The sequence below is a fragment of the Bubalus kerabau genome, chromosome 3 (assembly GCF_029407905.1).
Source record: "Bubalus kerabau isolate K-KA32 ecotype Philippines breed swamp buffalo chromosome 3, PCC_UOA_SB_1v2, whole genome shotgun sequence".
Taxonomy (NCBI): domain Eukaryota; kingdom Metazoa; phylum Chordata; class Mammalia; order Artiodactyla; family Bovidae; genus Bubalus; species Bubalus kerabau.
In genome coordinates, this window is record NC_073626.1 from 60,448,186 (window position 1) to 60,474,793 (window position 26,608).

General features: G+C 38.9%; 1 long non-coding RNA gene and 1 other non-coding gene across 3 annotated transcripts; both read left to right on the forward strand.

Annotated features, from left to right (window-relative positions):
- Nucleotides 1-2,916: 2,916 nt before the first annotated feature.
- On the forward strand, nucleotides 2,917-26,468 carry LOC129647671 (uncharacterized). Of its 2 annotated transcripts, XR_008712421.1 has the most exons (5): nucleotides 2,917-3,054; nucleotides 21,196-21,262; nucleotides 24,278-24,389; nucleotides 25,509-25,549; nucleotides 26,260-26,468. It is a non-coding gene; the product is annotated as an uncharacterized LOC129647671 (long non-coding RNA). The 2 variants fall into 2 exon arrangements; XR_008712422.1 differs by lacking the exon at nucleotides 21,196-21,262.
- TRNAC-GCA (transfer RNA cysteine (anticodon GCA)) lies at nucleotides 10,671-10,742 on the forward strand. Its single transcript has one exon. It is a non-coding gene; the product is annotated as a tRNA-Cys (tRNA).
- Nucleotides 26,469-26,608: the final 140 nt, after the last annotated feature.

Sequence of the window (26,608 nt, forward strand, 5' to 3'; positions counted from 1 at the left end):
GTGTTGATGGAGAAAGAAAAGCAGAAGACAAGGAGGATGCTAAGGGCCTTGCAATGGGTAGCAGGACGCCATGACTTAGTAATAATAGCTCATAAGCAGGAGAGGCACCATAGTTCATATTTAAGAAAAAGAATATAAAATGCCCAATACAGAGTATGTACAAAAATAAGTAGAATGAAGAAAAAAGTCACAGCAAATGATAACTTACTTTTGCTATGTGACCAAAACACACAACCGTGAGAACCTACTGCCAGGGCTTCTTTTAAGGCTTGGAAAAACCCTTGCAAGAGAAGCAATTACAGCTTAAAACTTCACTAGATTTATGGAAAACCCACCTCTGGTCATAAAGGGTATAGATGCCACTAGAGCAAAGATCTGGCCAGCCCACTCTCAGCATCTCAAAGAAGCTTGCATCAAAGCAGATGTTGGATCCCTTTATAACACTGCCTCAAACTGTTCAAAATATACTCAGAGAAGCTCTAATTTCTGATTTTTTACAAGCCTCAAGTAAGAACATGTATATGAAAGCACTTTGAAAACTTGTAAATTACTCCCCAAATACTACTAAGTGCTTTTTTCTGAACAATCTCAATTATTTACCAAATTTATCTAAGACTTCAGAGAACCTTTTTATTTTTACCCTGTATAAACTCCTTATAAGTTTATTTTATAATTACTATGCAGTATTTAATTTTTTCTTAGAACATTGTTCTTTCAGCTTTTATGCTCCATATTTGAGAAAATAATATTGTTTTAATTACTCTTAAAAAATGATTCTCTATCAGCTTTCATTTTTTTAGACTGAAGTTCTAATCTTGGCTTTCACCTTCTATTGGTAACTCCTTAATTCTCTTGAAAATGTACAGTTCTCATCTTTGTAGTTTTCCAAGGTTGATTCTTGTGTTTCTTAAGTACTTGGCCAGAACTGAAGCCAGTGTAGAATGGAAAAAAGTGTTATAGTTTTAGAAATTGTGTGTGTGTGTTTCCAATTTCCTTGATATGTATGCCTAGGATTTGCTCAGCCATTGGCAAAATTAGGCAGATTTTTTTTCTCAGTTGGATATATCCTTTTGACTCCCATTTAATAGTAGTTAGTTGGGATCATAGGAGAAATTTGATCAGAATAATCCAAGATACAGAGGACATTTGGAAGAATAGGCAAGGGCATTCAAAGTACTAGGGAGAATTGATGCACAAGGCAAACAGAAGTTGATAGAAGTGGGACTACAATCTGAAAGAAGCACTTGAGAGCCCATAGCTGGGAAATTCAGGTCACAGAACACCAGGAGCACTGGTTAATTGACAAGATAAGAAGTTATGGTCCTAGAGAAAAAGCAGGAAGTTATGACACCAGGTTGATATAGTGGAGGTGGACCTGTACCTTGTAATTAGGTCCAAAGATTTTTCATGTGATGAGTGGCCGGTGTGCGACTGATGTCAGGATGATCAACTAGGATCATGTGAAGTAGAGATTAGAGGAGTAGTTCCCACCCCTGTTTGCGCATCACAGGAAACTGCAGAGTTTTAAAACACATCGATGCCCTCGGCCCGCGAGCCAGTTGAATCAGAATCTGGGGGTGGACCTAGGCACTGGCAGGCTTTGAAAAATTATCAGTTGATTCTTACATACATTCAGAATTGAAAGCTGGAGTGGAGCAGTGGTTCTAAACTGAAGTTTTTATGTTTTCTAAGTTTTCTAGGTTTTTATAATTCTACGGGTCGAGGTAATCTCACGCCTTTTGGAACATTTTGGGGTGAGATCTAGGCCTCACGAGTTTTTTTTTTTTTTAATTCCCTAAGTGTTTCCAAAGTTTAGGAACCTTTGGAATAGAAGCATTGTGTCCTGTGACCCACCATGCATCACCACTAGAGTGAAAGGATATTTTGTGGCAGCCCTTGTATGTTAATATCATACTTCCGGCCTTAATGTTTAAGACACAGAAAGGAATCCAGATACTGCTGTTTGTCTTGGTTCTGATGCTTTAGCCCATCCATCTAATTTAACAAAATTAGAATAAAATGATTTTTGAGAACTAGAGAAGTGACTTTCATGTATGGGAAATAAGAGGCCCAGAAAGGACAGAAGAATTGCTTGTTATCACTTGTGTAGTTAAAGACAGAGTGGGATCCTCTGACTCAATTCTTTTCCAATCTTCTTTCACAATGCTGGCTATATTAAAGCTCTTAGTTTTGAAATGACAAACATTAGAAGTGATATTATTTAATTTCTAAAATCTACAAAGTACTTGGACAGGGTCAATGTCAACTTGTACTCAGAATGCTAGAACACTACGAGGTATCCTTGAAGCTTGAAAAAACTCATTTAAAAACAAGTAAATTAAACCATTAAAAAAAAAACAACCCTAATACACAACATGGCATTTGTAAACTTGCTTTTTGGCATTTGTAAACTTGCTGGTGTGAGAATTCTTCACACCAAAGAGATAGCCTCTAGGCAGCTACTCTGTTTTATTTAGGAAAACTGTAGTTGGAGGGACTTTAGACCTGGGAAAATACTTGGGTTTCCTGAGGCCACATTCTAAGATGTAAAAGGAAGTTTTGCAATTGGTACCTAGACCCTCAATCATGTGGTTCTCATGTGTTTTCATATCCTCTGAGTTGGTTAGTCTAAGTCCTGAACTAACCCAACACTGAAGAAATGAAACAAAAGCAGGTTTCTTGAGGGATAAAGTTAATGGCATATGATTATATTCTGTTTGTTGAAACGTGCACACTTCCCTGTGTATTCACAGAATCAAGTCCCAGTATATGATCTTCGCAGAAAAATGTAGGGGGCACTTCCCACCTCACAGGGTGATTATCCTGTCACTGGGGTTTTATCTCCAGCTATTTCCTGTCTAAGATCTTTGCCAGCGCTGTGGTGATCAAGACTAGAGCTGACTTGAAGAAGGCATAGTGAATAGATTAGATCACAGAGCCAGGGTTCAGGAAGGTCTCCATGGGCTAAATGAATGACCACAATCTAAGCCGATGTAATTCAGTGGCAAGAGAAGAACACAAGCCCTTTCTTGAACATGGTTCACAGCATGGAGGGTTAAGAGTGCTCTCTCACTTACAGCATTTGAAGGGCTGTTATTGAAGAGGATTTCTAACCTTGAGGTTCACAGACCATTATATGCCTTCAGAGGGCTGCTTGTCAGCCTTTTTGTGTATGGCTATAGTCTGTATTTTTTTTTTTCTGGGGATAGGGTCTATATAGTTCATTAAATTCTCAAAATAAAAACAAATAAACAGACTTAATACTTATAATTGCAAAAAACAAAAAGAAGTCACAGGCAGATTTTTTTCTTTTTCAATATGAGAAAAGACATTTCTCAGTTAAAGCTGTCCAAGATGGAATGTGCTAGCATGGGAGGTTTCAAATTTCCAGACTGCTTGGCCAGAGTATCATAGAGGAGATTTAAGCAACAGATGAGTAGTCGAAATGTGCTTTTTACATTTCTGCAAAACAAACAATGTTGTACATGGAAAGAATGCTTGCTTCCAACTAATGTGAATGCTGGTGGAATTAGGGAGTCTCGGGGTCAAGGCCCTCAACCACAGAGGCTGTGCAGGAATTGTAAGGGGGTGCCTCTTCTTGGCAGATCCTGGGTCACAGATTGTTAGACCAAAAGTCGCCCTTGTGGTTTTGTTTTGCCTTTAGGTCTAGAGGGAGGACTCACTCTATGATGAGTTCCTTTATGCTATCTGATAGACAAATAACCCACAAATTTTTGTAGGGAAGTAGGTTGAGAAAGAGGTAGAAGTGGGTAGAGAAATAAAACCACTTTTGCACAGTGGTTAAGAGCAGGGCCTGTAAATGTCCCCCCTGCCTGCATATTTGCTGGCCAGCGTGGGACGCTGGAGCAGTCAGGGAGCTTCTCTGTGCTTTGGTTTTTCACGTGTGGAATGAAAATGTCAGTAGTACCTACGTTATAGGTTATAGAATCAAACAAACACAAAAAGTCACGTGAAGAATGAAAAACCCTGATAATAAAAAATGGGCTATATGATTGTTGTCATTTCTAGCTACTGGTGGAAGATGCTTGAATTCTATTACAAACTCATTTATCCACTGTGTGATGTAAGGAAAATTCCTTACCTCTCTGATTTTATGTTTGCCAACCATAAAATGGTGATTACACTTACATTAGACAAATTAAATACTGCCCTTAAAAACTAAGAGATTCAAAGGATTCTGACCGATCTTTGTTTTGAGGTTTTTAAATTTATTTTGCTGCACTGGGTCTTGGTTGAGGCATGCGGGATCTTCCCCCCTCGTCGTGGCATGTGTGAACTTTAGTTGTAGTGTGTGGGATCTAGTTCCCTAAACAGTCCAGAGTCTTAGCCACTGGACTGCCAGGGAAGTCCCTCTGAAAGATCTTTCTTAGGAAGCAGAATTCAACAATAATTTTAAAAGTTTAGGTTTGCATTAGTGTTTTAATTCTTAATTTTGAGGCAATGGTCTAGATTAGGTTTTTAAATCATCAGCAAGGTATACTGATCTGCCTTATCACCAAGCTTTGTTAGAGCCTCACCTATGTTTTGAATCTGCTGTCTGTAGAACTCCACCCAAAACTTTTAATATGAAACACCTGAGAGAGATTTTTTTTTGTGTATCTTTTTTGAGATTACTGTATCTTTTGAGGTTACTGCCTCAAGTAACCTAAGGGCTTCACAGTAATTCCTGATTTGGCCCCCAGCCAGCGCTAGGATTCCCAGAGCCAGAGAAGAACTCTGCCTTCCAAGCACTCAGATCCTTGGACGCCTCTTAATAGATGACAGACTCCTCTCCTGGGATGTTTTCACAACAGGGAGCATCCCAGCCAACTGGCTAGGGAGGTTGGTCATGCTTTGCAGTCTATTTATAAAGTTTTATTTTTGTCTTAAAATGAGGCCTTGTGTATATGTATTTAATGTGTAAGAATGCATAATCTTTAATTAGTAACTGATGGAGCTTCATATGAAAGGTAATGGGTTTTTGCTTTTAAATCGAGCTTCAAAAGCGGCAATCTAGCTTCAAATGATGCATGTGAGAAAGCATGCATCAGGACAGGCCATTGCTTTGGCCTCTACTACTTGAGGTTTGTGGTAACTGGCTAGACCAATTTGTGCATTTGCTAAGTCAGTCATTTTCTTTATAACGTAAATTAGTACCACACCTGAACATTTAAGAGGCGTAAAAGAACTGCTTTTAAATGCTTTTCATTATAGATAACCACTAACATGCTCATTATAATTTTTTTCTCAGCAGCTCATTTATTAGCCTAGCAAGAAATCCATTTACCAACATTGAATTAGCAATTGAAGAAATGTAATGAGAGAAAGCAAGTATCAGGGCTATCATGTTTTTTAGGTCGAACAGTTTCTCAAAGAGTTGAAAATACTAAGAGTGACATCAATCATCAACTTAAAGACAGGCAAATGATCTCGAGAGGTTTTTCTTGGCTCTTGATGTCAAAAGATGTTACCAGTACTAGTCAGCTGTTACCAGAGAAGCCAGTGATGAGTTTGAAGTGACTGAAGAATTACCTTCCATGACTTCTCTGTGTGGAACAAATATAGGTTAAAATGCTTTCAAGGATATGCTCATTATAATTCACTCTTAATTATTTATCACATCTTTTCTTGAGAGGAATCAGAGACTTAAAGTGTTGACAAGGCCAATCTTCAAATCTGAGTTCTTGGCATTCTTTGGAAAGAATGGTTTTTATTAGGTACTTATCTTCAGCCCAGGCTTCAGCTTTCCACCCAGTCTTCCATCTGCCATGTCCTGCTTGGCTGCTTTTTTAATATATTACTCATGTGAAATATTTAAGAGCTAGTCTATGCTGATTTGCAGATGTCAGATTTTCTTCAGGCTGTTTATCTCCTTCTGAAGTGTCTGGGAAATCTGCTTTCTAGCTGTTCTGTTGAGTTAAAAGTAAAACAATCAGGAAGGAGACAGTCTCTCACATGACTTTCCTTCATGACTAGAAAACATTTCTGGGACAACCAGCCACAGTCACTCCAGTCTGGAGCCATACAAGGAAGCATGCAGAGTCCTGACCCCCATCTCCTCTCTCACCCCGCAAGCTCACTGAGCCTTGGCTTCCTCTAGTATATATATATATATATATATATATATAGAACATTCCTTCTGAGAAGGGCTCCGTAGCTTAAAATTTTGCTCTTTGAACCTTTCCTTTCCCAAAGTGAAAGACCTGTTTAGAGAGCATTTATACAGCGTCTTACATTCAAGAGCAAAGGAACAAAGGATCACAAATTTTTTCAGTGTTGAAGTACTTTGAATTTAGGACTGAAGTCCAATCTTCTGATCACTATGAAGTCGGGGACAATGAGCCCCTCCCCTTTTCCTGTGCCCTTGAAAGTCTAGCCATACAGGTCCTCTAAGACATCACCACAGCTCTCAGAGGATTGTATCCCCAGGCCTTTGCCTGCCCTGGCTGGCCTCTGTCACACATGGGAAGGATCTTCAAGACCTTTTCTTTTAGGACCCAGCTCAGCACCACCTCCCCTATAAAACAGTCCTGTACCCTGATCTCACCAAGTTGTGGCTGCTGCTCCCCTCACTCTGCGTACTGTGTACTCTTCTTGCAAAGTCATCTTGCTTCATGCAGGTTCTTGACCCTGACTGGGTGCCTTTCAGGAGTATCACACCCAGTGTAGTGCCCTGATAGCTATATACATTCGCAGCACAAATAAGTCTGTAGCACTGAGAGAATTCTAAACATTGGACCATTTTATCAGAGATAAACAGAATTAATGCAGATTTCAGAAATTACAAATTTGGAGAGGTCAGTGCTAGCCAATTACTCTGAAACAGATGGAAGAGAAAGATTGTTTTAAATAAGATCAACCTATAGTAAAAATCTTAAACAATTATGTATATCAACAAATAACACATACCCAGTCAAAATTAATGCAAAATGTAAATAGGAAAGTTTTTTTTTGTTTGTTTAAGCAGATGTTGTTTCTTACTTTTAAGTAGAGAAAATATCTCATACTAGGTTTTAAAAATGCTGCCTGATGGTAAGTCTTCATTTTAACTCAGCTATGTGGCAGGAACTGTCAAGGCTTTTGAGAACTGCTCCTTTTGAAATACTACCTCTGATCTGATATTAAAGAAGCATTTTAGACTGACACTGGTGAAATAAATGTTTTTGTTTTCAGGAATTTCATAGGAATTAGAACAATATATACTTTAAATGGTAGAAGTAAGATAAACATAAGGTTATATTAATACACTAAGTAATTATGATCAAGGCTGATTAGAATTATTATACTACTTAAACCAATAAAACATTTAAATAGGAATGCAATTTTATTACACTTGGCCCTTGTACAACTTGCGGTTGGAAGCGCCAAGAGCCCCCAGGTTTTCTACTCTGCACAGTTGAAAACCCAAGTATAACTTGGCCCTTTATATAAGTGGTTCCTCCATAGCAATGGTTGGATATCTGCAGATACTACCAACCGTGAATTATGTAGTATTTACTGTGGTATTACTGTAGCATTTACTGTTGAAAAATATCCACATATAAGTGAACACTTACAATTCAAATTATTGTTCAAGGGTCAACTGTACTTTCAAATAGAGACAGGACCTGGATCTAGGTTAGCATGCATTCTAGTAGAGGTTGTTTTTAAGGAATATAGAAGAATGGTCAGCAAATCCATAGTTAGACAATGTGGCACTGATTCATCTCACCACAGAAATGTTTCCATTGGCATATATTCAATCCAAACTTCAACACAATTTGTCCATTCAAGTAAACGTAAGTTTTGAAATTGTGTTTACTCTTCTTGCTTCTTGAAAGATGTGCAAAACGAAAGTTTACAACTAGGTCACTTCTAAACTACACCAAATTTTCAGTAAAAGAAAAGATTGAATTAATGAGAAACTGAACATTTTAAAAGTTGAATGTGTATGGTGGGGGAGAGGTACTCAGAAACGTTATTTACCATTTCATTTACAAATGCAAGTCAATTTTAAATGATTTTTAATCCATATAGAGAGAGAGATGGGCGTGTTAGGATACAGAATTTTAATTCCAAAAGAAAATATTCAAAATTACAAGTTCTGATCAGTGACTCAGCAAATCACAAAGTCTTTCCACGTTGTCAGCATTTCTGTCACACGATTCTTTGTTTTGCAGTTCTCGGGAGTGATCTCTGAGACTTGTGACAGCCTTAAGAACCTGGCACATTGACCTGAGACAATGTGAAATAAAAATGAAATATTCTCCAATCATGTGATGCTTGGACTAAAAATAACACATGTGCATTTTCCAGTTCTGAATTCAGTAGATGGCACAACATGGGTCGAGTTTGAGAAAAATAGGTGAGGGGGAAGGAAAGGAAAGGAAAGTGAAGTATTCTCCCGGAGAAGGAAAAGTAACTGGAGGGTGGAGAGGGTAAAGGTACAAAGAAGCTTTTATTTTGTTTCACAGTTTGGTTTTGAAACCCTTGCTTTCTCTTGAGTGTAGTTTATTTTAGACAGTACAATCTCTCCGCACCTCAAATCTGGCTAGTCTGGTTTCCCATCTTCAATGTCATTTTACTAGAAAGAGGGGTTGATTTTAAGAGCCATGGTGGGCAGGAAGCTTGCTGACCTGGGTCCTGTTGGGAAAATTAAGGAATTTATGGTGAGTCCACCCTCCCTCTGAGCGCTTAGTGCTTCCAGATATTCTTTCTTTTCTTTCTTATTTAAAAAGTTTCATTTCTTTTTCTTCATTGGGATGGTCCCAGTTATTTTCAAACCTTCTGAAACTCTTTATCCTACTCATCTTCTCATTCTAGGTATATGACTTTATCTCTTAAGTCACAGATACAATAAAGCCCATTTATTTCCCTTTCCTACCTTACAGCATGAATAACTTCACCCACCACTCCCTCTGCTCTTTCTGTCTCCCTAAGGGAATCCTTTCTCTCTCTTTTATGACTTTGTTCCGTCGGTTATTGTTGGCTCTTTTAGAGCCATAAAGGACTTTACAGAATCGCCCCTTGTTTCTGCCTCTGCCTCAAACTAGAGTCATCCCTTGGTATCTGTGGGGGATTGGTTCCAAGATCCTCCGAAGACGCACAAATCCACAGATGCTCAAGTCCCTTATCTAACATATAACCTAACACACATACTCCTGTATGCTTTAAATCATCTCTTGAATACTTATAATACCTAATACAATGTAAATGCTGTGTAAATAGTTGCTGTGTGCAGCAAATTCAGTTTTGCTTTCTGTAACTTTCTGGAATTCTTTCCCAACATTTTCTATCCAAGCTTGATAGAATCCACACATGAGGAACTCCCAAATATGGAGGGCCAACTGTTCTGCTTTATCTTCTTCCTTTTGACACCAAAATGTGTATAAGATTTGGCTATATTTTCTCTCTTTGACTTCCTGATCTCTTTTTGCAAATTGACTTCTATCACCACAACCCCTGAAAAAATATGCTGGTTAGGATTGCTAATACCTTTATTACTGACAGGTCCAGAACCTGTTTCCAGGCCTTGCCTTCCTTGACTTCTTTGTAGCAGTTACACTATTGATCATTTTTTCTTGATTTCTACAATGTTACCTTTTCTTAATTCTCTTCTTACCTGTTCTATGGTTCTCTATGGCTCCTTCTCAATTTCTTTCATTCTTTCTGTTTATTCACCCAGGATTAATTTGGAATTGCTTATTCACATTCATGTTCTCTCTCTGAGATAGTCGTTTCATGCATTCCCACCCTGTCAACAATTACCACTGTGCCATCAACTGCCAATATCACATTATTTCTCCTACATTGCCTCTTCTTTTGAGCTCCATTTAGGCATTAGTGACAGTAGCATTGACCTCTATGTGACTATAGACAATTTATACAAGTTCCTGAACTTCTGTTTTTTTCCCAGCTTTAACATGTTGCTATAAGATTAAATAATACAACATTTATTGTCATGTTCTGGGATAACAAAGGTCAATGAATATTATTTTTTATTATTTACGCTTTGTTGAAAGAGTTAAAGGTGAGAAACAATTTATGTATTACCTACTTATGTAGCTATCTTCATAAGCTTCTTGAGATAAACATCTGTGTCTTATAATAATGTGTACAGCCAGGCATCTCTGCTTGGCACAGATGTGTCGTGGAGGAAGTTGGAATAGAAGATGTCAAAGAGGGGAAACACCATATCTGCTTACAGATGAACTAATATTGTGGAATAAATAGGGAGTATGACTGCCTGTGACAAACATGATGATTAGCAAAAATGAGGAAACAGAACTAGTCTCAAACTAAGCATTCAAAATGCTGAGTATTGTTCCATTTCAGTTCAGTCGCTCAGTCATATCCAACTCTTTGCAACCTATGGACAACAGCATGCCAGGCTTCCTGTCCATCACCAGCTCTCAGAGCTTATTGATCCATTTAAATACCAGCATATTCCAAATAAGAAGACATTGCCTTGCATCTTGTGCTGATGAATTAGTGTTTTCTTTAAATTTATGAATTTAGAAGTATTAATAGGTAGCAAATTATGTATTGTTCATCATATAAATAGTGCAGACTGAATTATGTTGAAGATATGATTTTCTCAGTGTTTTGTTACACTGAACCTCAAGCATTATAAAAGTTAATTTATTCATTGATTTAACAAATCTCTTTTGCATATTGCTCTGTGACAGGCTTCCCTGGTGGCTCAGATGGTAAAGTGTCTGCCTGCAATGCAGGAGACCCAGGTTCGATCCCTGGGTCGGGAAGATCCCCGGGAGAAGGAAATGGCAACCCTCTCCAGTATTCTTGCCTGGAAAATCCCATGGTCGAAGAGGCCTGGTAGGTTATAGTCCACGGGGTCGCAAAGAGTCGGACACAACTGAGCGGCTTCACTTCACTGTGCCAGGCATGGATGTATGATGGTATAGAATATTACAATACACAGATGCTGCCTCAAGAAGCTTAAAAATATAAATACGTAATGAGACAGAACATGTTATAGACATGTGCAACAGGTAAGAATGGAGATCATTTCACTCAAGACAATAAGCAGAACAACCCATGACTAGAGCTTGCCTTCCTTGGCCAAATGGCAGTAACAACTCAGGAAGGCTGATGAGTTACCTATCCCAGACATCTCTCTCTCTGGGTCAGTATCTCAAGAGAGCCTATGACTTCTGTGGAAACAATATAGAGACTCCTCAAAAAATAAAGAACAGTACTACCATATGGTCTGACTATTCCACTTCTGGATATTTATCCAAAGGATGTAAAAATGGTCACTTGAAAAAATACATACACCCCTATGTTCATCCCAGCATTCTTTATTATAACTCAGATATGGAAAAAACCTAAGTGCCCACCAATGGATGATAGAACAAAGAATTGTTGTTTAGTCACTGAGTCATGTCCAACTCTTTTGCGACCCCAAGGACTGTAACCTGCCAGGCTCTTCTGTCCATGGGATTCCCCAGGCAAGAATACTGGAGAGAGTTTCCATTTCCTTCTTCAGGGGATCTTCCCCACCCAAGGATGGAACCCTCATCTCCTGCATTGACAGGTAGATTCTTCACCACTGAGCCACCAGGAAAGCCCAGGATAGAGAATAGTGGAATATGTATACAATGGAATAACACTGGCCATAAAAAGAGAGAAATCTTGCCATTTTCAACAACATGGATGAAATTCAAAGTTTCATGATAAATGAAACAAGTAAGAGAAAGACAAATATCATATGATTTAACTTATATGTGGAATATAACAAACAAACAACAAAATAAATGAATAAACCAAACCAGATAAACATGTAGATAATGAGAACAGAGTAACGATTACTAGAGAAGAAGGGACAGGGAAGAGGGCAAAAGGAGTAAAGGGGGTCAACTGCTTGGTGTTGGATATAAGCTAGTTTTTTGCATGGTGAACACACTGCTTACAGAAGTAGAAACATAATGTTATACACGTGAAACTTACATAATGGCATAAGCCAATCTTATCTCAACTTAAAAAAATCTGTGGCTCAACTCAAGACTAGAATCTGCCATATTTTCTTCCTCCTTACCAGCAACACTTCTCTTTTCTGTATCTTGTTCCCACAGGACTGACCTCTCTACCAAACCATTCCCACCCCACACCTAATTGCACTGTACTGAGTCTTGATCTAGGCATGTCCCAGAATCTCAGAAGCCTGGAGAGTTTTCAGACCTGGTTTGATCTCAGGTCTCAAGTCAGTCTTCGAATAGTTGAAGACATTGACTAGGATTAAAGTATTTGCTTGGGCAGTTGTCTTGATTAATGATAAAACCATTTGAAAGATAATCTGGATTTTAGATATTAGAGGCTGAAATGGTTATTATTTCTTTCATTCTTAAAAGGTTTAAGAATAAAATGATATCTTCAAATGTTTGATTAAATGAATCTTATTAATTAGGTGCAATAAATTCAAGAAAAAAAATGGGGAAAAATTAGTATTTTACTCTTCAGGTATTGAACCTTCTGGAATAGTTGAAACTTATTCTTATATAGAAATCTGACTTAAAAATGAGTCAGCACTCCTTGTATTCTGGTCAGGACTTACTGTTGAACTGAACCTTGTCTTATGAGGAAAGAGCCAGTGTTTACTTCCTTCTCAAAGGAACTGACTACAGTGTTTCTATTTTGGTAAGACACATAAACAGGTTTCAATGAGAGCAAAAAAAGCAAAGCATAGCATGGTTGGTGATTTAACAAAAATGGGGATGGCCGTGGTCAGGGGAAAAACAATTCAGATCCACTTCCACTGACTCTCAAAGATCTTGCTTTTAAAGTTGTCTGAAGAAGGAAAATTAGGATGTTTTTGAAAATTCACTCGATTTGAAGCTTATGGTAGAATCGCAGCAAAAGTGACTGATAGGGAGTACTGAGGTAATGATCCAGTATTTGGTCAGACTTTACCTTCCAGATAACATTCTCTGCCGAATTTGAAGTTTCTGTACTTCGGACTACACACAGTCATAGTCAATATTTTCAAGAATAAAGGATGAGATGGCTTTTCAAGTACCTTTCTTTGAAGCCTGAATGCTTAGTCTGTGACCATGATACTGTATTTGCTGTCTGAGCTTTTTTTTCCCCCCTCATTTTAGGAAATTAATCTACCAAGGCAGCCCCATCTTACTTCTCACTGTCAAAACAGGTAAAGCTCAGCTGCGAGACTGTGAGATATAGGGATATGGGGAGAGGCAACATCAGCGTAGGCTTCCCCTGTTCACAAGAGTGTGAATATAACTAATATAACAATCTAAATGCACTGCATTTGAAGAGATTTATTGGAAAATTACAGTTCGATGGCTCATTCATTGAACCAATATGAATTGACCATTTACTATGTTGACACGGCCTCTGACCTCACAAAGTTTGTAGTCTAATGGTAGAGACCATCAAGTTAACAGACATAACCAGGAAACACCTTGGAAAAGTGAAACACATGTAATTTTAATTCCCATTATATCATAATACTGTGTAGCTCCCCACCATGCATGTACACAGATAGACCATATGATCCAAACTTGGGCTAAGGACGTAGTGTTATAAGGAGGAATAAAAGCTGGGGCTAAATAGTGTCAGACAAAAGCACAAATAAGTGCGAATCCCAGTAAGAGCATTCGAGGAACCGAAACAAGTTCAGCATGACTGAAGCGAGAAAGGAAGTGGTAAAAGATGAGGATGGAGAAGTTGGCAGAAGCTAGATTATGTAAGGCCAGATAAGCACTGTTACCACGCGTTTGGTGTATTTGATGAATTGAAAGGAGAGCACTATGATTGGAACCATCTAAGTGCTACAGTTAAAATTAGTTAATAGTTAAAATTATAGTATAAATTAGAATTATCAGTATAAGCAGTGACCGCTTTGAACATTAGAATTCAATAAATTGATCCAGCTTGGGGAACTATGAAATAGCCAAGGATGTTCTTATGATCTGATTTGGATTAGTGTCTTGGGTGAGTATAAAAAATGAAATGGAATTTAGGTGTTTGTTCAAATTGTCTTCATACTGAATTGGATATAGAGAAGTGATGGACTCTACACAGCAGCCCCTGGGTGGACATTCATGAATATTCGTGGGCTTATTTGCAACAAGAGTAGGCTTAGTCTCTGGTTCCAAAAAGAGCAGGAGAAAATCTGTGAAGCAGCTCTGAGTATTCTCCTCTCTCCCTAATTAGGGGCACCTCTCTGGAGGCAGAGGAATGAGCATTCATTTAAGAGGCTCTGAGTGTAACCCCTGAAAGAGCTGTAGGCCCCATAATGGGGTTGAAGGTAGAGTAAGACAGGCCTATGCAGCACTGCGCAAGGTAGTTATTATTTAACCCATGTGGGTCAGAGGCATCCAGAGAGCTAGTCTGTAGTATGTACCTAAGGAAGAGTGCTATGGGTCAAAAAAAAAAAGTCAGGATCCAAAAGTCAAGAAGGAATCTAAGAGTCCAGGAACAAGATGAAGAGGAGTTTAAAGTACAGTAGTGAAGGGTTCTTGTTCAGTCACTAAGCTGTGTCTGACTCTTTGTGACCCCATGGGCTGCTGCACAACAGGCTTCCCTGTCCTTCACCATCACCCGGAGTTTGCTCAAACTCATTAGATGGTTGGATGGCATCACCAACTCAATGGACATGAGTCTGAGCAAATTCCAGGAGACGGTGAAGGACAGGGAAGCCTGGCATGCTAGATCTAGCCCAGAGGGTCACAAAGAGTTGGACACGACTTAGTGACTGAACAACAACAATGACATGTCCACTGAGTTGGTGGTGCCATCCAACCTTCTCATCCTCTGCTGCCCTCTTCTCCTCCTGCCCTCAATCTTTCCCAGCATCAGGATCTTTTCTAATGAGTTGGCTTTTCGCATCAGTGGCCAGAGTATTGGAGCTGGGGTCCAGGCCTGGACTTTTTGCAATGAGCAGAGTAACGATGCTTGGCTTCTCCTTTATCGGGCATTGATTGTATCTGCAGAAATCAGTCAGTCTCAGTTCAGACACAGGGTCATGGTAGACATGTACACAAGTGAGAACACTGATAACACTGCTAATAGGATGGTCATCACTGATTGGAACTACAACCTGCAAAAGCAATCATCAAGAAAATTCGTAGTAAACCAGAGAAGTGCCTGTGATCACACATCTGGAACTGCTGACGTTGGGAACTAACAGAGAAACCAAGGAAAGCTACAGCTGAGAGCCCCAGGGGGAGATGGCCCCTGGAAGGGCCAGGTTGGGAGGCCACATGGCTTGGTGGTCTCTCTCCAGCTTTCTCTGAAATTCCAGAGGAAGTCACTTTTGATAGATAAGAGAGGGGTAGAGACGGAAATAAATTGGGACAAAGAGACCGCCAGCCTGGACCAGCTGGTACACGGTGATAGTGTGTTCTGGGCTTCCGGCAGAGGGTAAGAGAAAAGATGGTTACCTAGGCCTTTGCTTACACCTGAGCAGAAAATACATTTACATAAAAGTCATTCCTTCTATTCAGGACCAAAAACAATTTGAAGGAACTTCTGGCAGAGTAGGCTTTTTTCTTTTTAATGCCTACCATATGAGTTATACTTAGCGATTTGACTTTAGATACAGGAAACCTGTTTTTCTTAAATGAAGACAACTTATGAGTTGGTTAAAATAGGGAACTAAATATCCCTGAGTCTTAAGTTTTAAAATGAATGGAAACACAAATACATTAAGTAATCCTGCATGTGTCCTTTTGCTAGTTTTATTTCCATAGAGTACATTGTTTATCTTTTTGGAAAAAGAATTAAAATACATAATGCTTAAGTAGTATTATAGTGATGTTATTAACTGCAAGAATTAAATGAACTTCAGTTGGCTAAGATCTTTGATAAAATTTTAGTAAGTACAACCTTTAAGACAAATTATATTGAAAGTAAACAGGTATGAGGAAGAGAAAAATATCTCTAGTTAGGTAAAAGTAGTAAATGAGAACAAAGCTTAGATCTGAGTTTCTAGGTAGGACAGAAATAAATCATGTTAGATTCTATATTTCTTGTGATCTAATATAATTATACTTTTGTATTCAAAGGGACATTTCATTTTCTCCAATACTCTGAGAAAAATTTGTCACAGAAATTATTGCATTGGAGACATTTAATAATATGGTAGACAGTGCACTCAATTCATAGCTTGAGGAGATGCAGAAACAGTCTTCAGATGGTTATTTCTTATAATAAACCTTTCTAAAATAGAAAGGAAAATGTTAAGCTGTGCTGGGAAAGCATGTCTGTGTTGTGCTCAGTTGATGGGTTGTGTCCAACTCTTTGCGACCCTACGGTCTGTAGCCCACCAGGCTCCTCTCTGTCCGAGGAATTTTCCAGGCAAGAATACCGTGGTGGGTTACCATTCCCTACTTCAGGGGATCCTCCCAAGTCAGGGAGGAACGCGTGTCTCTTGTGTCTCCTGCACTGGCAGGCGGATTCTTTGCTACTACTGCCACCTGGGGAGCACCATATCTGTGTTGCTGCTGCTGCTGCTGCTAAGTCGCTTCAGTCGTGTCCGACTCTGTGCGACCCCATAGAGTAAGTTAAAAACGCATTTTTTAAAATGTGATCTGATTGCTGCAGTGATAAGCTGTTGAGAAGCTATGGTAAAGAGTTACCCCCTCAGGATTCAGATGAGCTTGTGAGAAAAAGAGCAGAGAAGAGGGTTCAAAACCAAACCTACTCCAAAATTGCAAGATTCTGAGTTATAAATGGAAAGGAGTTTCTTGTATAGTCACTGCATGGCTAAGAAGCAAGGTAAATTTTTTAGGCTATTACAGAGCTTTTGCAAACTCCCACCCACATGGAGGTTCCTACTTACATTTTCATAGAAATGGATTATGAAAAAAAAAAAAAAAGCTTTGGGAAAAATTAATAGTACTGGTTTTTGCACAGTAAATTGGCTCCTGATGTTATTTGAAAAGAATATAAAGTACTCATTGGCTATCTGAATAAAACCTACTTGAACTATCATTTTCCAGCCATCCTATTGACACAGCTGTCTTAACCTTCATGTGGCAAAGTGTGTGCTCACTAATATTCACTTCTCATCACCATTTTGCTTAGAGGAGTACCTCACAAAGAAAAGAAACTCATGTTGGTAAAAAACTGTGGTAAAGACTTTTTTGGACTTCCCTGCTGTCTCAGAAGTAAAGAATCCGTCTGCCAATGCAGAAGACACAAGAGATGAGAGTTCAATCCCTGGATCAGGAAGATCCTGTGGAGAATGAAATGGTAACCCACTTCAGTATTCTTGCCTGAGAAATCTCGTGAACAGAAGAGCCTGGCGGACTGCAGTCCACAGGGTCCTAAAGAGTCAGACACAACTTAGTGACTAAACAATACTTTTTTATTTAAAATTAATTGAGATATTAATAGCTATAGATTCACATGCAGTTGTAAGAGGTAAATATAGAGAGATCCTGTTTATACATTTCCCAGTTTCTCTTTGTGATAACATTTTGCACTCTAGTGTATCATCACAACCAGGACCAGGATAAAATCCACTAATTTTATTGAGCTGTCCCCAGTTTTACTTGTACTCACTTGTGTGTGTGCATGTGTGTTTAGTTGTATACAATTTTATCACATGTAGGTTTTCCTGTATCTGTCACCAGTCATGATACTGGATAAGTACCTTTCCCATTGCCCTTTAATAACCATATCTCCTCTTCTCCCCATCATACTTTTCACCCTATACCTCACCCCTGGCAACCACTAATCCATTCTGCATTTCCAAAATCTTGTCATTTAAAAAATATTATGTGAATGGAATCATATATGATGTAACCTTTAGGATTGATGTTTTTCAGTCAGCATGATTCTCTGAAGGTCCCTCTAAGTTGTTGCAAATATCAGTGAAAGTGAAAGTGTTAGTCACTCAGTCGTGTCTAACTCTGCGACCCCCTGGACTGTAGCTGGCCAGACTCCTCTGTCCTTGGAATTCTCCGGGCAAGAATACTGGAGTGGGTTGCCATTCCTTTCTCCAAGAGATCTTCCCAACCCAGGGATCGAACTTGGGTCTCGTGCATTGCAGGCACACAGACTCTTGACTGTTTGAGCCACCAGGGAAGCCCCTTGCAGATATCAATAGTTCATTTATTTTTATTGTTTAGTGGTGCCCATGGTGGGGATGTACCACAGTTTGTGTTGAAAGACATCTGTTTTAACTTTTTGGCTCTTACAAATAAAGCTGCAATGACGATTCATGTACAGCATTTGGTGTGGGCATATGTTTTAATTTCTCTAGGATAAATGCCCAAGAATGTATTTGCTGGGTTGAATAGTATTGTTTGTTTAGTTACATAAGAAACTGCCAGCTGTTTTCCAGGGCAGCTATACCTTTTCACTCCCTGCCAGCAATGTATGTGTGATCTACTTCCTGCACATCCTCACTAGCATTTGGTTGTTGCTAATTTTATTTTAGCGGTTCTGATAGGTGTAGTGCTATTTCATGGTCATTTTAGTCTGCATTTATCTGGTAGCTAATGATGTTCAATATCTTTTAATGTGCCTGAATACATGGGGTCGGGAAGAGTCGGACACGACTGAGCGACTGAACTGAACTGATACATCCATATAGCCTCATCAGTGAAACATCTGTTCACATCTTTTGTCCTGCTTTGTATTTTAAAGTGTACAGCTTTCTAACTTCAGTTGTTTTTAAATTGGAAAATACATTGATACCATATATGAGTTATTTGTCATTGTTTCATTTCAAACAGATGGCAACATATGTCCTACAGACATAATCCTTTTATTTGTACTCAAGAGTCACCTGAGTACACAGCAAAAGAAAAATAGCTTCCAGAACATTCTCAAAAAAATTTTTTTTAATTTTATCAATTATTGGTGATCCTTAGGGATTCTAACTGGGTTTCCCTGGTGGCTTGGATGGTGAAAAATATGCCTACAATGCAGGAGACCAAGATTTGATCCCTGGGTCAGGAAGATCCACTGGAGAAAGAAATGGCTACCCATTCCAGTATTCTTGCCTGGAGCATTCAATGTTCAGAGGAGCCTGGAGGGCTACAGTCCATGGGGTCACCAACAGCCAGACACATACACAGCGATTCTAATTATTTCAGTTAAATGGTTACTAAATTAGATCAGTAATGGAAAATAAATTTACTTTTTGACAAAAGTACATTTCGGTTGTAGAATATACTACACTGCCCATTGACATCTAGGTTTAGCTAGAAGAAAGCTTCCAAAAAGAAGTAGCAGAATCTAGAAGATGTTGAACCTGTGTTTGGGGGCCAGACTCAGCAGGCTTGCAAGACAAGTGCCGATTGCCAACCTGCGGTGTGTGGTTTATTATCAGTGAACGGCAGAGGAGAACTGCCAGTGGCAAGCGGCACTGGAATCTCATCTTGAGCAACCTCAGCACAGCACAGCATAACACCAGTGGCTGGGTGCTCAGTAGAAGTCTCTGTGCTGTGAGAGGATGAGGGGTGAGGAGTGATGACCGGGGTAGAGAAGATAATGACATGTGCCCTGAGCCCTGGGGCCATACCTGTCTAGGGCCCAACATACAGGAGACTTTCCAAGCCAGTGAAGACAGAGATGGATTAAATGGACTCACAAGAGGTGTTAGGAAGGAATAGGACATGGCTCTAAATAATTGTTTGGGAAAAGAAGTCTGAATGAGAGGAAAGCCCACACTTATATTGAGAAATATTACATCTTTCTTTCTTCCTTCTTCCAGTAACATATCATTGGAAGTTTCTTTTAGAAATCATAAATGTTGGTGTGGGACTTGTTGATAGTGGGTAGTGAGGAAATGAATAACCCATTTGTTTATTTATTTTGGAGACTATGTTTATCAGACTATCCACCCTCCTCTTCAAATACTCTCTAAGGACCAACAACATCCCAAATTTAGGGAAGAAAGAAATTCTAGACCAATAGAGTGAGTGACCAGCTGATGATTTGGGGGATGGACAAAAAGTCCCCCTATATTTCTCTATCTCCCCCCTCAGCTACCACACTCTTTACTTGTAGTTTTCATAACCAAATGTCTTAAACAACTTAGTTCCATTTCTTTATTTCCTCTCACTCTTTGGCTGACATTTGTTCCCATCTTGCCTCCAATATAGTTCTCGCTGACTTAATGCCCTCCATGTCACTAAACCAATGAGCATTTTTTCAGTCTTCACCTTACTAGACCACTCAGCAGCAACTTTCCCCCCTTCTGACTCTTAATGCCCCTCTTATCTTTCTACCTCTTGTTTTTAGACTTCTCCTCCTCTATTGAGACTTTAAAAGTTGGAGCCCCTCAAGGCTTACTCCTCAACCTTTTCTCTTAATCTACATCCACAGATATGGGATGGTACCCAGACCTCTTTAGAAACTAGCAAATTCTCTCCATTGAATCAAACTTGCCATGTTAATCAAACTTACTGTTTTTCACTTTTGCCTCTCAGCTCACCAATTCACTCCACAGTGTTATCTCAAGAAAGTAATATTGTCACGTCTCTGCTCTCAGATACAGACTGCTGCTGCTAAGTCACTTCAGTCATGTCCGACTCTGTGCGACCCCATAGACGGCAGCCCACCAGGCTCCCCCGTCCCTGGGATTCTTCAGGCAAGAACACTGAAGTGGGTTGCCATTTCCTTCTCCAATGCATGAAAGTGAAAAGTGAAAGTGAAGTCGCTCAGTCGTGTCAGACTCTTCGCAACTCCATGGACTGCAGCCTACCAGGCTCCTCTGTCCATGGGATTTTCCAGGCAAGAGTACTGGAGTGGGGTGCCATTACCTTCTCCAGGCTGGCTCCTGCTTATTTCTTTGACTTCCTCAGGTTCCAAGCTCCTTCAACACAGCCTCCTTCCAGCTGTTTCTGTCTCAAGAAAAGTCTTTGCTAAAACGTTTCTCTCTGCTACAATCCTCTCCATCCTGCCCCCAACTTCATCTCATTGTTGCTGTCATGTATTAGCCCAAATGTTATTTCCCCAGGAAAGCTTTCTGACAAGACCAAAATAAGTCTGCATTTCATATGCTTCAGAGCCACCTGAACTCTTAAAGACTTTTCACTATTTTAATGTATTTAGGTAATTAGTTGATTGATTTGTGTCTCTCTTACTGTTCTCTAAGTTCTAGAAGAACAGATGCCTTGGTTCTTAGCCCTCTCTGTATCTCCAGAGCCTAGTACAGAGTATGAATGAAGAAACCAACTCATCCTGGTCATTCAGGAATGTGTAAATTTCCCGCAGGTCCACAGACTGAGGCTTCCTTGCCCAGCCAAGGGCATGAGGATTCTGGGATTAATACACTGGCCTGGTAAGTCAGCATGAATTGTGACTATCTCATGCTCAATTGTGCCAAGTTCAGCTTCTAATGCTTTTCTTTTCTGATTATTTAAATAATTCCCAGAGGCCTTGCTCAGCTAGGAAGTTGTCTCAGATTTTATTTTTCAAATGTTTTAAAATGACATTTGTAGAGCATTTTATTATTTGTAAAATATATATATTTCCATTATGGCATTTGAATGTCCAGCCATCCTAAGAAGTAGCATATTATGTATTCTTAATGTCAGATGTCGAAAAATGAGGTTTAGAGGTTTTAAGGGACTAGCCCAAGGGACTGAGCAGGGACTTCATCCCAGATTTTGCAATGCCAAGTTTTGTCTTTTCCCAGCACTAGTAATTGCTCTTGGCTTCTCTTCACTTGGTCAAGTCTGAATTTGAACTTTTGTGGTTAACAAAACCACAAGAATGATGTAGCTTTCATCACAGTTACATATATGGCATATACAAAATATATCACAACAGACACACACACACACACATTCCTAATTTAGGAGAATACTTCCAGCTGTATCAGTCTTTCTTATACTTGAAGAGAGATATTTGATTTACAAAGACTTTAGATGTTCATTTCAGAATTCAACGTTTGTTAGTCTTAAATAGCCTATTAGCTACTACTGAAAAATGAAAAATATGGAAAAAAAAAAAGAATTGCAGAAAATTAAGTTCTTTGATTTTGGTTTACTAAGATTTTTTTTTTAACTCGACATTTTTATTTTTTTAATATAAATTTATTTATTTTAATTGGAGGCTAATTACTTTACAATATTGTATTTGTTTTGCCATACATCAACATGAATCCACCACGGGTGTACATGTGTTCCCCATCCTGAACTCCCTCCCACCTCCCTCCCTGTACCATCCCTCTGGGTCATCCCAGTGCACCTGCCCCAAGCATCCTGTATCTTGCATCAAACCTGGACTGGCGATTCGTTTTTTATATGATATTATACATGTTTCAATGCCATTCTCCCAAATCATCCCACCCTCTCCCTCTCCCACAGAGTCCAAAAGACTGTTCTATACATCTGTGTCTCTTTTGCTGTCTTGCATACAGGGTTATCATTACCATCTTTCTAAATTCCATATATATGCGTTAGTATACTGTATTGGTGTTTTTCTTTCTGGCTTACTTCACTCTGTATAATAGGCTCCAGTTTCATCCACCTCATTAGAACTGATTCAAATGTATTCTTTTTAATGGCTGAGTAATATTCTGTTGTGTATATGTACCACTGCTTTCTTATCCATTCATCTGCTGATGGGCATCTAGGTTGCTTCCATGTCCTGGCTATTATAAACAGTGCTGCGATGAACATTGGGGTACACGTGTCTCTTTCCCTTCTGGTTTCCTCAGTGTGTATGCCCAGCAGTGGGATTGCTGGGTCATAAGGCAGTTCTATTTCCAGTTTTTTAAGGAATCTCCACACTGTTCTCCATAGTGGCTGTACTAGTTTGCATTCCCATCAACAGTGTAAGAGGGTTCCCTTTTCTCCACACCCTCTCCAGCATTTATTGCTTGTAGACTTTTGGATAGCAGCCATTCTGACTGGCGTGAAATGGTACCTCATTGTGGTTTTGATTTGCATTTCTCTGATAATGAGTGATGTTGAGCATCTTTTCATGTGTTTGTTAGCCATCTGTATGTCTTCTTTGGAGAAATGTCTATTTAGGTCTTTGGCCCATGTTTTGATTGGGTCATTTGTTTTTCTGGAGTTGAGTTGCAGGAGTTGCTTGTATATTTTTGAGATTAGTTGTTTGTCAGTTGCTTCATTTGCTATTATTTTCTCTCATTCTGAAGGCTGTCTTTTCACCTTGCTTATAGTTTCCTTTGTTGTGCAGAAGCGGTTTACTAAGATTTTTATCAAGAGTGATTTCCCCTTAAAGCTAGCTTTCTGGTGACAGTTATTATCTAAATCTTGGCTATATAAATATTTCTTTAAAAGTCATATGTAAACTTAGGTCATCGTTCTAAAACCAATATGTTAATATGATTAACACATTCTCTGTGGGGTTTCAGAAAGAAAAAAAAAAAGATGTTAAAAGGATCATGCTCAATATACTTGTAAAGTACAGACACTTGTCCAGACAACATCCATCGTATTAATAAGATCCACCCCTAATTTGAAAATCATTTCCTTCCTTTTTCATGGCAAAGCACACATGGAAAGCTGGCAGGAGGTTATGGACCTGAGGGCTCCAGGAGCACCAGTCCACACCAAATCTCTCTGAAAGCAGAGAGGATTCATAAAAAAAAAGAAAAAGGCAGAACAAAAGAACAAACAAAAATCCTCCCAGCTCACTGGAAAAGAACATGACACTATTTTAAATATAATCACACTAACATAGAACCATTTGATTTTAGAAAAGTTAATCTGGGGAAATGTACGTCTTAGGATAGAGGAAGCCTGGTAGCTAATTCTGTGTGGCCAATTCTTTTCTAGTTTACAAAAATTACACCAAATCTTGGATGAAGGCATATCAAAGAGATTTTGCTTACCAGATATCTCAGATGAGGGAACGCCAGGCCCTGTGAGCTTCAACACTGCTTGCCAAACATTCTGTGCTATTGTGCAACTCAACATATTTTAAAAGATGGAATTTTAAATGATGTGTACTTACTGACAACAAGATATTTCTTCCTTAAAAAATCCTTGAACATTTTAGAATCTCATTTAGATTCTTTCTGAATGAATAGAGAAGAATCAAGCAAAAACCTTTGTATTTTTTGTATGGTTTTTTTCAGGCTTTGAAACATTGACTTCCATGCTCTAAAGTAAACAGTAATGCATTTCTGAAATGCATAATGTGATTTCAGATAGATGACGTAAAAATAGATTCACAAAATAAAGATTAATTCATTTACACTGAAATGGCATTTATAGACTCCCTAGCATTTATAATCACAGGAAAATGTACTATAACAAAATATATGGATTTGATTTGGTAAGCTGAAAAAAATGATTTCCTGTTTATATCCCGATGACAGTGGAATGCATTACCGAGAGGTGACCTGTTAATTCCACATTGAGGATGACTCTCCAGATATTGGTGACGCGCACAGTGCAAACAGTATCACTGACATTGCCTCAAATAAAAGTGTAAGTGCTTTTAAACTACTAATATTCTGCTGAAAGTTCTTCTCTAATCTAAGCATAAGATTAAGTTTTGTATTACTAAGAAAAGTCAGTAGTCTAAAATTTAGAAAGTTTTTGTGAATAGCAGCAGTTGGGAAAAAACTATAAAGAAGCAAGTGGGATGGTTTTAATTCAGAATCATATTAGAAAAGCCATTTGTCTCTGTTTTCTGTAAATTCCTTCTAGTCTAAAAAAAACTTGTCCTATAGTCAATGGTTTAGAGAAATCATGCTTTTAAATGAGATCTCTAAAAATATAGTCTGTTGTCTACATGGGAGAGTCTGTAAAGAGAATTTTCATTATAATGAGTCATTATTTTTAAAAGCCCCTATATATTCTTTGTGGTATCTGTATACCAAATGCGGAGAAGGCAATGGCACCCCACTCCAGTACCCTTGCCTGGAAAATCCCATGGACGGAGGAGCCTGGTAGGCTGCAGTCCATGGGGTCGCTAAGAGTCGGACACGACTGAGCGACTTCACTTTCACTTTTCACTTTCATGCATTGGAGAAGGAAATGGCAACCCACTCCAGTGTTCTTGCCTGGAGAATCCCAGGGATGGGGGAGCCTGGTGGGCTGCCATCTATGGGGTCGTAGAGAGTCGAACACTACTGAAGTGACTTAGCAGTAGCAGCAGCAGTATACCAAATGCTGAAAATAACTAGTTAAATTCCTTTGTTACTGATAAATTACCAAAAAGTTGAAAATGTTTAAACAAACGTTTTATTGTTTTTTTTAATTTTCCTCCTAGTTGAAAAATGGTCAAACATTAAGCAAATATGGGGTCAAATATAGTTTGACTTTGTTATTGTTTTTGTTCTTGTTGTTGTCATTTAACATCTCTTGTCACGATTGGCTCCATTGGAGATGCCCAGAAATGGATTCTTACTGAGTGAGATCACATGGTTGGATTGAAAAGTTTGTGTCCCATCTCCAGAGATGACAATGTGTGGCTTTATATGTGATACCAAATAGCAAGAATAGAATTGATTCTGTTTGATGGTAACCTGAAGTCTTCACTGGCAAAACATATTCAGAAATATGAAGTAGTATTTTAAAAGTTTATAATTCTTTTTGTTTCAGAATAAGCATGTGGGATTTAAGCCTGAAGCTTCTATGAGGAGGTAAGCTGCCTTCAAAGATCTTAGCCCTTTTTATATCTTTTATGTTTTTTCAGCAGAGAACTCATACTTGGTACTGCTACAAATTCATATTTGTTAGTTTGACACAATGTGTCTTCAATTCAACTAAGGAAAACTGTCCTTTAATGTTAATACTCTTTCCCTTTTTAGAGCATTCACCATCTATTGTAACATCTCAGTCTCAACAAGGTCGATTTATTTTCTAGGGAAATTTTCTCTTAGATGGCCACTGCTGATGGATTAATCCACTCACATGATCTGTGCTGGACTTCCCTGGTGGCTCAGGTGGTAAAGAATCTGCCTACAATGGGCGGAGCAGGGGGAGGACCTGGGTTTGATCCCTGGGTTGGGAAGATCTCTTAGAGAAAGGAGTGGCAATTCATTCCAGTATTCTTGCCTGGAGACTTCCACGGACAGAGGAGCCTGACGGGTTACACTCTGTGGGAACACAAAGAGTTGGGCATGACTGAACGACTAACACACATGATCTGTGCTAATGGATATTCTCGCAGGTAGGTAATTAGAAAGGTCTTTGACTTCCCTCAAATACCAGGTGCAGACCTTGCCTCTTGGACTGAGAAACCTTTCAGTGAGTCAGAGGAACAGGTTAATTGTGCTTAATCTTATGTAAACCAACTACTGGGAAATATTTGCTACTTATTCCATAATCATTCTCCCTGTTTCTCCATCAGCCTCCATATTCCACTCATGCAGCAAAGATCATCGAAGAGAGAAAACTCTACGACAGTGTTTACCTTCTGCTCAGCATGAGAATATTCGTCTTTGTGCAGTGAATGTGTCCACTTATAGGCAAACAAGCTAATATTCTGGAAAAAAAAAAAAAAAGAGTTGTATTAATGAGCCACTGTTCACACAATAAATTTTGTCTTTTCCTTACAAATAGGATGTGATTGACTTATTGACATTGGACTGGACACTAGAGCTTATTTGAGTTCATTGGTGATAGTGGATTTTCACAGAGCCATCCACCTTGCATGCCTCATTGCTGGTGACCTTATAGGCAATTTGAGACACACTTGG